The sequence below is a fragment of the Bos taurus genome, chromosome 15 (assembly GCF_002263795.3).
Source record: "Bos taurus isolate L1 Dominette 01449 registration number 42190680 breed Hereford chromosome 15, ARS-UCD2.0, whole genome shotgun sequence".
Classification (NCBI taxonomy): Eukaryota; Metazoa; Chordata; class Mammalia; order Artiodactyla; family Bovidae; genus Bos; species Bos taurus.
The window spans coordinates 24789604-24802421 of record NC_037342.1 but is presented as its reverse complement, the minus strand read 5'-3'; positions in this window follow the sequence as shown (position 1 = coordinate 24802421).

Sequence of the window (12818 nt, the reverse complement as noted above, 5' to 3'; positions counted from 1 at the left end):
TTCCCATCTCTTTCAGAATTTTCCACAGTTTATTGTGATCCACACAGTCAAAGGCTTTGGCATAGTCAATAAAGCAGAAATAGATGTTTTTCTGGAACTCTCTTGCTTTTTCGATGACCCAGCGGATGCTGGCAATTTGATCTCTGGTTCCTCTGCCTTTTCTAAAACCAGCTTGAACATCTGGAAGTTCACGGTTCACGTATTGCTGAAGCCTGGCTTGGAGAATTTTGAGCATGACTTTACTAGCGTGTGAGATGAGTGCAACTGTAATAGGGAAATTAAAATGGAGAAGTCTTGTTCAGGCTTTAGAAACCTCTGATCTGCTTCTGATCTGCCTGGATACTGTCCAGATTCCATGCCTGCCTGCAAGCACAGTAAGTCAGGCAGCACTTTAGAAAAGAAAAGGAGTGTGTCTTGGAATTCTTGAGCCCCTAAGGGTCTGGCCAACCCCTGGGGTGTAACTAAGTCCTGTAACTTACAAGGTGAAACAAACAGCATTGTAAAATGGTTAAAGTAAAACCAAAGTTGCATTTTTTGCACATGAATTGATGATAATATCATTTTGTGGCTTAGGATCATAAGCCAGAGCCCCAAAACTGCAATTTGAAGTCTGAGTCATGGGGTGGAAGTACTGCCCAGGACACTTTCCCAACTGGGACTCCAGATTGCTTTTAACAAAGGACTTCCCAGCCCACTGTCAGTCTGGATTTAGCTTGGCCCAATTTGGTGATGTATCCACTGTTACTTCTCTTTATTGTTTCTTTTTTTTTTTTAATGGCTGTATATTGAAATAGAGTCAGGTAATCTTCTATAAAAAATTGAAATTATTTGTGTGTGTACTGAGTAGTTTCTTTTGTTAATGAATCCTTCAAGGCTAAAACAAAAGTAAAACTTTCAGCAAAACACTAACAAATTTATTCAAGTAGATAAAGGAAAACACAGTCTTGATGAATATCAAACAAGGAATCTCAAAGAGAAGACTTTTTAAAGAGAAATTCTAAACTGAAAATATAATATCTAAAGTGAAGAATTCACTGAATTGTTTTAACAGCAGATTGGACAAGGCAGGAATAAGAGTCCCTGAACTTGGAGAAGGAGCTGTAAAAATGACCCAACTTAAAGAAAAGAGAGAAAAAAAGGTTGAAACAAAATGAACAGAGCCTCAGTTGGAAAATGTAAAGCTAACATTTACATAATTAGAATCCCTGAAGGAAAAGAGGAAAAGAATAGTATAGGAAAAGATATAGGAATAAAAATGATAAAACTTCCCTAAATTTGATGTAATATATCAACCTACAGATTCAAAAGCTCAGCAAACTCCCAAGTCACAACAAGGCATATCATAGTTGCTTGCTTGCTTGCTTCTTTAGTTGCTAAGTCATGTCTGACTCTTTGCAACCCCATGAACTGCAGCATACCAGGCTTCCCTGCCCTTCACCATCTCCCAGAGTTTGCTCAAACTCATGTCCATTGAGTCAGTGATGCCATTCAACCATTTAATCCTCTGTCGCCCTCTTCTCTTGCCTTCAATCTTTCCCAGCATCAGGGTCTTTTCCAAAGAGCCGAGTCTTCACGTGGGATGGCCAAAGTATTAGCGCTTCAGCTTCAGCATTTGCCTTTCCAATGAATATTCAGGGTGGATGTCCTTTAGGATTGACTGGTTTGATCACCTTGCTGTCCAGGGGATTCTCAAGAGTCTTCTCCAGCACCACAGTCCAAAACCATCAATTCTTCTAGCCTGGCAGACTATAGTCCATGGAATCGCAAAAGAGCCAGATACAACTTAGCAACTAAACTACTCTCATGGTTAAATGAAACAGAAATATCATCGTTAGACTTGTGCAAATTGTGAAATCATCCAAAGGAAAATGAAATGTTATACACAGGAGAACAAGGACGCAGTAAATGGCTGAGTTCTCATCAGAAACAGTGGAGGTCAGGAGATAAAGGATAATGTCCTTAAAGCCTGAAACAAACAAATAAAATAACTGTCAACACAGAATTCCATTTCCAGCAAAAATATCCTTCAAAAATGAGCATGAAATAAAGGTATTTTCATATAAATGAAAGCTGAGAGGATTTGTTACCAATAAACTTGTAGTATAAGAAATACTGAAGGAAGATTTTCAGGCTAATGGAAAATGATACTGATAGAATCTTAGATCTACAGGAAGGAAGGAGGAGCTCTAGAAATGGCAAATTCTAGTCTTCCTTATCCCAATGTACCTTCTTTTTCTTCTAGACCCTTAATCACCTTTTCTCCTTCTTTAGGCTTAGGTACATCCATTAGGAAATTTTCATGTCCTGAGCCCCCTCAGATCCAAGAGGTGACAGGAGGAATGGAAGATTTGGGTCCAATGAAACCTGGAGAGCTGACGTAACTTTTTTGTCTGCTCAGCAACTAATTTGGAAAGGTTCCATGGTTGAACAGTAGAGGGAAAAAAAAAAAAAATCAACCAAGATGAACCAGACACACCTCTCTCTAAGCAGGATTCAAGGTTATGACAAGGACTGTTAAAGAAAAGAGGAGCTTTTCAATGATATCTGGAAGCTCATCAAATGGGCCCCTTGGAGGAAGCCTTGGGCAAATAAAAACTGGCTGAAAATATCCCAGAACAGTAGTTCACAGATGGGCAGGCATCCAAAAGAACCCAATGGGCTTCAAGAAGCAAATATTAGAACTTCTGTTTACTTGCTAAATCTTAAAATCAACTTTTTTACTTTAGTGTGTTTTATACTTAATATGGTAGTACAGTAATATACGTATATAATGTGCATTAGTTGCTCAGTTGTGTCTGACTCTTTGCAACCCCATGGACTGTGGTCCACCAGGCTCCTCTGTCCATGGAATTCTCCAGGCAAGAATACTGGAGTGGGTGACCATTTCCTTCTCCAGGGGATCTTCCTGACCCAGGAACTGAACCAGGTCTCCTGCATTGCAGGCAGATTCTTTACCATCTGCGCCAAATGTTGAGGTATATGATTAAAATTTAAATGAAAAATTTCATATCCTTTTTTAACAAAAAATGTGGGAGATGATTGACCTCAGAGGAATTGCAACTTTGCTGGCAGAAATTGCCTTACAGTCCTAAGATTTCATCTTAGGACTCACATCATTGGTATATTCTACAAAGTTTCTGATCCAGGTCCATAATTACATCATGGTCATCCAGAAAGTGTTTTTAAAATACATATTCCTATGGCCACAGGTGCTCATTCCAATGGCTTGGGATAGGTAGTCAGATATTTGAGTATGATTTTACAGAAGCAGAAGAAACTCCATGAGTTTTGGTGTACAGTTGGTGTGAGAGTTGGTGTGAGAACCACAGTACATACAGTGTGTGGGGACTGACCCTTTCCCAACAAGCTTCAGAGGCTGAAAGATAAAGAGGGAATTTTGTGAAGAAGTGGGAGGATTGTACAGATGTTCTGTCCAGCTGGGAGAGGCTGAGCAAGGGACTAAAACAAGAGACACAATTAGCTGATCTGAGGGTTCCATTCCGCTGTCACAGCAGGGACCCTTTAAAGGGGAGCAAGGCAATTACTGTTCTCATAGCTCCTGAGTGCTTCCAAGTGGGCAGTGATGTCTCTACTCTATGGACCCAAGTCAGGGTCAATCAGATGACCCTACTCCACATGGTCTCTTCAGAACATTCCCTTCTTTTCATCCCTATTATCCAGCCCCATTTCCAACCTTCATCATCTCATAGCTGAGAAGTTTGTGATAATAACCACATTCTTCAACAAGTCAGCAGTATGGGAGACAGGGAGAAGGAGATTTAGGAGAAATAACAAGTGTGTGGACCTAGCTTGGTTCTTATTTCAAACAGGCCAAGATTAAAAAGTTAGTTTTGAGGTAATCAAGGAAATATGAATATGGACTGAGTGATAATACTAAGAAATCATTTCTAATTTTTTGAGGTGTATGAATGGCATTGAAATTCTATAAGAAAAATTAACTTTTTAAAAAATGAAGGATACAGTGGGGTGGGGGAGGAATGACAAAATGCCTGGGATTTTCTACAGAAGACTTCAACAGAAGCATGGAAAATGAATGAGAAATGAAGGAAGGAAAGAAAGAAGGATAGATAAAGCAAGTGTTTTCTTGATAATGTTGAATCTGGGTGATGGGCTTTGTGAGGTTCATCATATTATTCTACTCGTGTGTATCTTGAAATTTTTCATTAAAAAAAGTTTTCAGTAAAAAACTAAACCAGTGTCTGGTACACAATATGGACATTTGTCATCATAACAGCCGTATGGCAAGCCCAGTTCTTAACACCAGCAGAGGCAAACACAGCCAACAGGATCCTGGTTTTCACACAGCCCATGCTCAAGGGGAGTGGGGCCTGGGCCATGATGAGCAAGCAAATAAAGAAGATAATATTGGATGGTGGTAAATGCTGTGAAGAAACACACTTGAATGGGATGGTCAGGGAAGACTCCACCAAGAAGCAATGTCTGAGCTGAGACCTCAATTATATGTGCAGGAGGCAGCCTGGCAAAGGCTTAGACAGAGGGATCAGCATAAACAAAAGCCTGCTCTGTCTGGGAAGCGATGGAAGGCAGTGAGGCAGGGAGCACTGGTAAAGGATAGTGGGGAAGACGGGACAGGGAAATAGACAGTGGCCAACAAGGAGAGAGGGATGGCTGGCTAGAAAGATGGAGTCCCATGGTAGGCAGAAATAACACAATTAGGAAAACTCTTGCCTGACAACCTGAAAGAGACCAAATATGTATTGAGTCTATAGCTCTAAGAGAAACTTTGGGGGAAGGACCAGAGTATATGCTAGAGTTTGTTGGTTGTTCTCTAGTGTTTACAGCAAAATATTATTGACAAACTTTTGAAGAAGAAATACAAGAAAATAGGGTGTATCTAGATATTTGTGTGTTTTTGGATGTAGGTAAGCTGATTGTTTGTATGCCCTATGTAATTACAGGAAATAAGACTGAGAAAGGCTTCAAGCATTAAAGGTTCATTACTTAAAATTCTCTTAGAAAGGGATTCAGCTTCATGGCAAACATCAAATTAAGAGTATTATGATTCCACCCAAGCCAGCCCTCTCAGGTAGCCACCAGGAAGTTCACAAGGAGGGTCGGATTTGAGGATGAAAAATAATTACTACTACTACTAATAATACCAACGATAAAAGCAGTTTTGACAACTATGTGTCGGAAGGAAGTTTGGGTGTGTCTACTAGCACAAGGAATGGATTAGAAGCAAATGGCTCTAAAGGTTGTTTTTCAAGAAACTGAATTGCCAAAAAAATCTATGAACCTAGCCTAATAAAGGCCTTGGAAGTTCAGACCTTAAAATCATACTCAGTCCCCCTGAACTTGTACTGCTGGTGCTGGTGGTGAAAGAGGTGCTGTCCTAAGGGAGGCCCACCTCCCAGGACCACTTGAGATGGGCCAGGACAGATAACAGTCAAGAAATGATTCCTCAGGGGCTGGAGCCGGGGCTTTCTGAGAACACTGGACAAGGTGACTCCTCCCAGGCTAGAGATTCAGAACATTCCCCACTGCTGGGGCAGGGGTCCTTCACACGTACCTGTGCACAGGGCCTCCACCATCGCTGTGGTCCTGAGACTTGGATGAGCCCCTTGCTTCCCATTGCAGAAGAGGATTTTTATTATAAAGCGGGCTGTAGTGGATTGTATGGTTTCTTCCCCAAAATGTCCACTGTACCTCAGCATATGACTTTACTTGGAAATGGGGTCTTAAATGTGTTTAAGATAAGGATGGTGATGAGCTCATATTGGATTTGTGGTGGTAGTTCAGCTGGTAAAGAATCTGCCCGCAATGTAGGAGACTCCAGTTTGATTCCTGGGTCAGAAAGATCTAAGGAATAGGCTACCCACTCCAGAATTTTTGGGCTTCCCTGGTGGCTCAGCTGGTAAAGAATCCACCTGCAATGCAGGAGACCTGGGTTCCATCCCTGGGTTGGAAAGATCCCCTGGAGAAGGGAATGGCAATCCATTCCAGTATTCTGGCCTGGAGAATTCCATGACTGTATAGCCCATCAGGTGGCAAAGAGTCAGACACGACTGAGTGATTTTCACTTTCCAAATCCAATGAGCACGTCCTTAAAAGAGACAGAAACGAAACAGACACACAGGGGAAAAGCTCACGTACAGAGTCAGGGATGCTGCCACAAGCCAGGGAATGTCAGGCGCCTCAGGAGCTAGAAGAGACAAAAGAAATTCTCTCCTGGAGTCTTAAGAGGGAATGTGACCATCTGATACCTTGGTCTTGGATTTCTGTCTTCCACAACTGTGGGAAAACTAGTTTCTCTTGGTTTAAGCCATCAAGTTGTCGCAATTTCTCACGAGAGCCTTAGGAAACTTCCACCAGGGGATAGTGCCTTTAAAATCCTCTTCCCGACAGTAATACAAATAACTCCTACCCACGTGATTGTTAGACATCAGTCATCTGGCCACACCTAACTGCAGGGGAACTATAACCTTGATTTAAACCAAGAAGGGGAGAAAACCGATTACTGCATAGCATGGGCAGTTGTCATTCATTTTAGCCATGCACCAGTGGATGTGGGTGGGATACACGTAACTTGCTTTTAGTTCACAGAGCTGATGGTGAAGACTGAACAGCAACCAGAGACCCCGCATTTTGAAATGGGTACAATGATAGGGTAGAATTGGGGGTTATTTCTCTTTGGGAATGTTTTACATGTGGGAAGAAGAGTGTAAACAGACTAGAAGGACAATTGCAGAAGGAATCTCTAGCTTTTCACCAAAACTCACTCTCCTCCCTCTGAACATAGCTGAAAGGCATTTTCCTGTTCCCCTTGCCCTTAGATGTACCCATGTGACAGAATACAATCCAACGGAATGAAAGCAGGAAAGATACGTTCATTACTGGGCCAAGGTTTTTAAAAAGCAGGAAAACTCCCTTCAGACTCTGTCTTCCCTTCCTCTAGAAGATGAAGATGATGACAAGACCTTCAGGGATGGCAGAACCACAGGATTGTAGAGAAGAGCCACCTGCCAACCACAATCATCCACCTTCAGATAGCTAAAGGAGTGAGAAATAAACTTATATTGGAGGCCCCTGGAATAGGAAACAGCACCCTACTCCAGCATTCTTGCCTGGAAAATTCCATGGGCAGAGGAGCCTAGCAGTCTACAGTCCATGGGGCCACAAAGAGTTGGACGTGATTGAGTACACAAAGACACACTGGAGGCATTGTGTGTTTTGGATCTATTTGTTATCACAGCTAGTGTTATCCTATTTAATATATACCCAGTAGAAGAAACAGGCATGGAAACGTACGGACAGGCTTTCTGATAAGGACATGGTAAGTTTGAGATGCCTGTTTGATATTAAAATGTTTGTGTTAATTAAGTAACTGAGTCTGGAACTCAATGGAAAATTAAAGACAAGGGAGAAAGATTTGGGAGTCACTAGCCTGAATCGGACATGACTGAGCAACTTCACTTTCACTTTTCACTTTTCACATGCATTGGAGAAGGAAATGGCAACCCACTCCAGTGTTCTTGCCTGGAGAATCCCAGGGACGGGGGGAGCCTGGTTAGCTGCCATATATGGGGTCGCACAGAGTTGGACATGACTAAAGCAACTTAGCAGCAGCAGCAGCCTGATGCTGGGAGGGATTGGGGGCAGGAGGCGAAGGGTATGACAGAGGATGAGATGGCTGGATGGCATCACCGACTCGATGGACGTGAGTCTGAGTGAACTCCCAGAGTTGGTGATGGACAGGGAGGCCTGGCGTGCTGCAATTCATGGGGTCGCAAAGAGTCAGACACGACTGAGCGACTGAACTGAACTGAACTGAGCAAGTATAAAAGTGATGGAAGTGGATGCCACAGGGGACAGTCGATAGTTAAGGCAAGAGGGTCAGGGGAGCAGTTACAGATAGTCTACTATTATATCCAAAATTCCAGAGGAGGAGTCAGTGAGACTGGGAAGCAGCAGGCTGTGGGGTAGAGGCTAAAGCCAGGAGAGTAAGTGTTTCCAAAAGGAGCCAGGGATTTAGAAAGCTGCTGAGAGATCAAGCAAGATGAAGACAGCAAAGTAGCCTTAGTCTCTTGGAAGCCACTGATGACCTTGACAAGACAATTTCAGTGAAGTAAAACTGAGATAAAACCCAGGTCAGAAAATGTTGTAAGAAAAATGACAGAAGGCAATGCGTATGGGCAAAATTCTCTCTAGAATTTCGCTGTTCAAAGGAGGAGGATTCAGTTGGTAACTAAAGAGGGACTTTGGGTCAGGCGAAGTTTTGATAACAAATATTTGTAATGCTGATGGGAATAATCTGGTTAAAATGGGGGAAATGGGTGCAGCAGAGAGAAAAGTACAAAAGCAAAGGGTTTGGAAGAAACAGGGAGGATGAGACCCAGAGTCCAGGAGGAGGGGCTGACCTTCAATAGGATGGACATGTAATCCATTAGACGCTTCACTCTGGGTTTCACTTTATTGGGTTTCTTGGTCCTAGGGATTAAAGATGGCATGGTCTCCTGAAGGCAGGCAGGCAGAGAGCTGGGCTAATGTTACGTTGTTATTGGTGCTTATTTTCTGCTGTTGTCCTTGAGACTTCAGAGAAATCGAATTTAAATGTTACAGGCTGGTCTCAGCTGTGCTCTGGGGAGTTAACGGAAAGGTCAAGTGCAGCCGCTTGGGACAACTGGTGTTAAGGAGGAGTGCTAAATGGCAAGAGATTTCTGAGAATACGGTGGGTATCAATCAAATCTAACTTGCATGGTCCAACCGGTTCCTGCTCCTCTCCTTTTGACTCCCTCCCTTCCCTGTTCCTTTCTCTGCTCATCAGACCAACCATCAAATGTGCATTTCCCACTTCTCACCACCTGGTGTCACTAGATGCTCGCTCTAAACAGGCTCACCCGATCCAGGCGGAGGGAGAAACAAGTGCTAACAGGTGATGTGGGCCAGAGGTATCCTTTGCTCTGAGGATCTTCATAGTTGGCAAGAGTCATAGAATCTCAGAAGTTTAGCGTTGGGAGTGAAGTGAAGTTGCTCAGTCGTGCCCGACTCTTTGCGACCCCATAGATAGTAGCCAGCACCAAGCTCCTCCATCCATGGGATGTTCAAAGCAAGAGTACTGGAGTGGGTTGCCATTTCCTTCTCCAGGAAATCTTCCCAACCCAGGTCTCTCACATTGTAGACAGATGCTTTACCGTCTGAGCCACATTGGGAAGGGTCTTCTAAACCATTCTGTTGAATCTGTTTGAGACGGTCAGCGGTGCCAAGAGTCAAGAAGAGAGACAAAAATGACCCAACTGAAGATCTGCTGCTGCTGCTGCTAAGTCGCTTCAGTCGTGTCCGACTCTGTGCGACCCCATAGACGGCAGCCCACCAGGCTCCCCCGTCCATGGGATTCTCCAGGCAAGGACACTGGAGTGGGTTGCCATTTCCTTCTCCAATGCATGAAAGTGAAAAGTGAAAGCAAAGTCACTCAGTCGTGTGCGACTCTAGCGACCCCATGGACTGCAGCCTACCAGGCTCCTCCGTCCATGGGATTTTCCAGGCAAGAGTACTGGAGTGGGGTGCCATGGCCTTCTCTGAATCGAAGATCACTTCCAATCAAATACCCTGCAGACCCAAATGTCCAAGGAGAGTCCACTACCTCTCAGAGAACTCAGGTGTTAAGCAGCCAGAGAGGGCTGTGGAGGGCCTGGGGACAGGCACAGGTCAACCTGCTGTATGAGAAGGGCAGTTCTATTTAGAGGCAGGAACTGACCTTAGCAACCTTCCATGACGGCTCTCCTAGGCTCTCTGAAGGTTCTCAGGAAGTAAGAGTTGGTCCCACCGCCCCTTGCTCTTTGCTGTCGCCTCTCAGGCCTTCGTGTGTGGAGCTGGGGACCTCTGAGCTCCTGTGCAGCTCCCTGGCCTGCCTGCTTCTCTCCCAGCAGCAAAGCTTTTGAGGGGCTGGGTCCCCTCGAGGCTGATCTTCCCTCAGTGTCAGATGAGGCCACGTGGATCCCTGGGATGTGGGCTGGCTGATGGCAGCCTTTGGGGATGGGAGGGGCTGGATTTGACAAGGCCAGTTGCTCAGCCGGGAGAAAAAGGATCAGGGTAGAAATACTGACTCGGGTGAACTTCTGGAAAACCCTACTGCACCATCTCCCAAGTAGTTTAGCATTTCCTTTCTGGTGTAAAACTGGACCACTTTCCCCCTTTACGAAGCCCAATCTGGCCCATGGACTGTAGCCCGCCAGGCTCCTCTGTCCATGGGGATTCTCCCGGCAAGAACACTGGAGTGGGTTGCCATGCCCTCCTCCACGGGTTCTTCCCAACCCGGGGATCGAACCCACATCTCTTGTATTTCCTGCGTTGGCAGGCAGGTTGTTCAGTACTAGCACCACCTGGGAAGCCCTACCTCAGACCCGGTATAGCATGGGGTGCCCCCAAAGAACCGAAGTTCCTTGCAAGGGCATGAGCTTTCCCAGTCTCTTTGCAGACCTGCCTGCCCAGTAGAGGCACCTGCAGTCAGAGTCCACGAGGTGGTGACAGAGTCCTAGTGATGCCAGTAGCGCCCAGGAACCCACCCCAAGTCTCCTGGGTCCTGGCTACAGGGCTCCAGCTCTGGAAATGAATGCCTAGGCCATTAGCACCACTGCCCCTCCCCCAGCTCAGGCTGGCCCCGAGCCTGCCCTCTCTCCCACTAATTTATAAGTTTCATTTTATAGCACCATGGTGTTTAGAAAGCTGATTCACATGCCTTGCTTCAGTTGGCAGTGTCCTGAAGGTAGACAGGGCAAGCATTTCTGTACCCCATTTTACAGCTGAGGACATAGAACCTCAGAGTGGCTTGGAGTTACGGTCGAGGTCACATGACAAATGGCAGAGCTGGCCTCAGACCTAGGTCCTCTTGACTCTGGACACTGGGTTCTTTCAGCCAGGACTCAGTTGCCCCTGTTCCTTGGGGGGAGCCCAGAATAGCAGCCACCACACATCAGTCAGAGTGGAGCTGGGTGCTCGATTCCATGGGTCCATATGCTGCACCCTGATGGGACCCATCTGGACTTCAGTTGCTGCCAGGCCCCAAGGCCAGGGCTCAGCTCTGCCTCATGGGGCCTGAGGGCATTCGGTGAAGCAGACAGTGCCAGGCAGCCTGGTGACACCACCCTGCAGGAGCCCACAGCTGGCCTCGCTCTCCAGACCTGCCCAGGTGTGAGTGGCAGAGGGACGTTGTCCTCTGGCTAAGGCTGGCCTTAGGTCTGCCCTGGGATAGGCTACTGAGAGTGAAGCAAAGGCTCTAGGGCCCAGGTTTCCAGCAAATTCTGGGCAGGTATGTGAATGAGGCAGAAAAAGCTGGGAGATAAAGGCTTTGAATCAACACAGGAGTGGAAGCTGTGAAAACTTATCACTAAATGGAAATGGTCCAACCTGGGTTGATCGGGCCAGGAGTCGGAGGGGTGTCACCTGGACAGGTGGCCTGGCGGAGAGAAGAGACGGAGCTGATGGAATGACAGATCTCAGCGCCCAGCCTCACCTTCACCGGCCATCACCACGAGTCATAGTCTCAGTTTACCGATTTGTAAATACTGCAGCCAGCGCTCAGCACCTCACAGGAGCTATGAAGAAAGGGAGGCTTCCAAGAGTCCCCCAAATAGCAGATCCCCCTGGGGATGCAGGGTGTTGGGTGCTCCTGCTCTTTTGAAGAACCAGAACAAGAGAAGCAGCCCCCCGCTTGGGTCAGGGAGTATGAGGGGGAAGGCCGTGACTTTCACACTGTGGCCCCGGGATCTCTGGGAGAGGGTGGGCTTTCCAGGGTGTATCTCTGCACCACCAACCCCTACCCCTATCCCCCAACCTCCAGGAGAGGCAGCGGCAGAGGAACGGGGTGCAGCCAGCCGGGTACAGTCATGAGCTGCAGAAAGCAGCGGCTTTGCTATTAATGTAGTCAGTAAATAAATAAAGGAGGGCTTAAGCGTAGTGTACAGCAATCAGTTTAGAGCTACAGGGTAATTAGCGCTGCAGGGGGCTGCAAGGCTGCAGAGTCAGGTTTAAATGAGTGAGTTCACTTTCACTGAGACACCCCCCTGGAGAGCAAACACAGCCCAGAGAAGAGCCTGCCCTCCCGCCAGCCCACTTGAGGGGCAGGGGCTGGGGCGGGGTGGGGGATGGCAGGCCTGGGTCTGAGCCATGGCGAGAGCTGGGGGATAACCTCTCCCCAAAGTGGCCGGGGACCAGGTGTCTACACCCACATGCTCATGCGCACACACGCACCCAGAGTGATGTCCAGGCTGAGGTGCACCGCTGTCCTGGGCCGACTGCTCCTCCCCTGCACATGGCTATGAGCTGACTCGTCAGGCGTCTCTCTGAACTGACGTGGGCACATGTAAGGGGAGGCACGGTCGCCTCCACTGAAGTCTGCATGCGGTGACATGCACGCTTGTGGAAGTGCCTGGGCGGCATGGGTGTGCACCTCTGACCTCAGCCCCTGATGCTGCCTCCCCTTCCCTCCTTCTCCCATCCGTTTATCCGGCAAAGCTTTACTGGGGGCCTTCTACATGCCGGACAGCGTCAGGCTCTGGGAATATGAAGACACACGATGCCCCCTCTCAAGGAACTTAGCATTGGGGTAACGGTGACAGTTAAGGAAGTGAGTGATTACAGCGTGTGAGGGCCAGGGAGGGAAGGGGTGACTCTGAACTCAGTCTCAGCGGCCCCTTGCAGAGCTTTCCTGGGAAACTAGGGTTTGCCCAGGACCTGAGCTGAGACCAAAGGGAGGCCAGTGTGTGTGTGCGTGATGCAGTTCCCAGAAAAGCACACAGCACAAGCAAAGGCCCACGGGGAACGGAGCTCAGTGTCTCCCA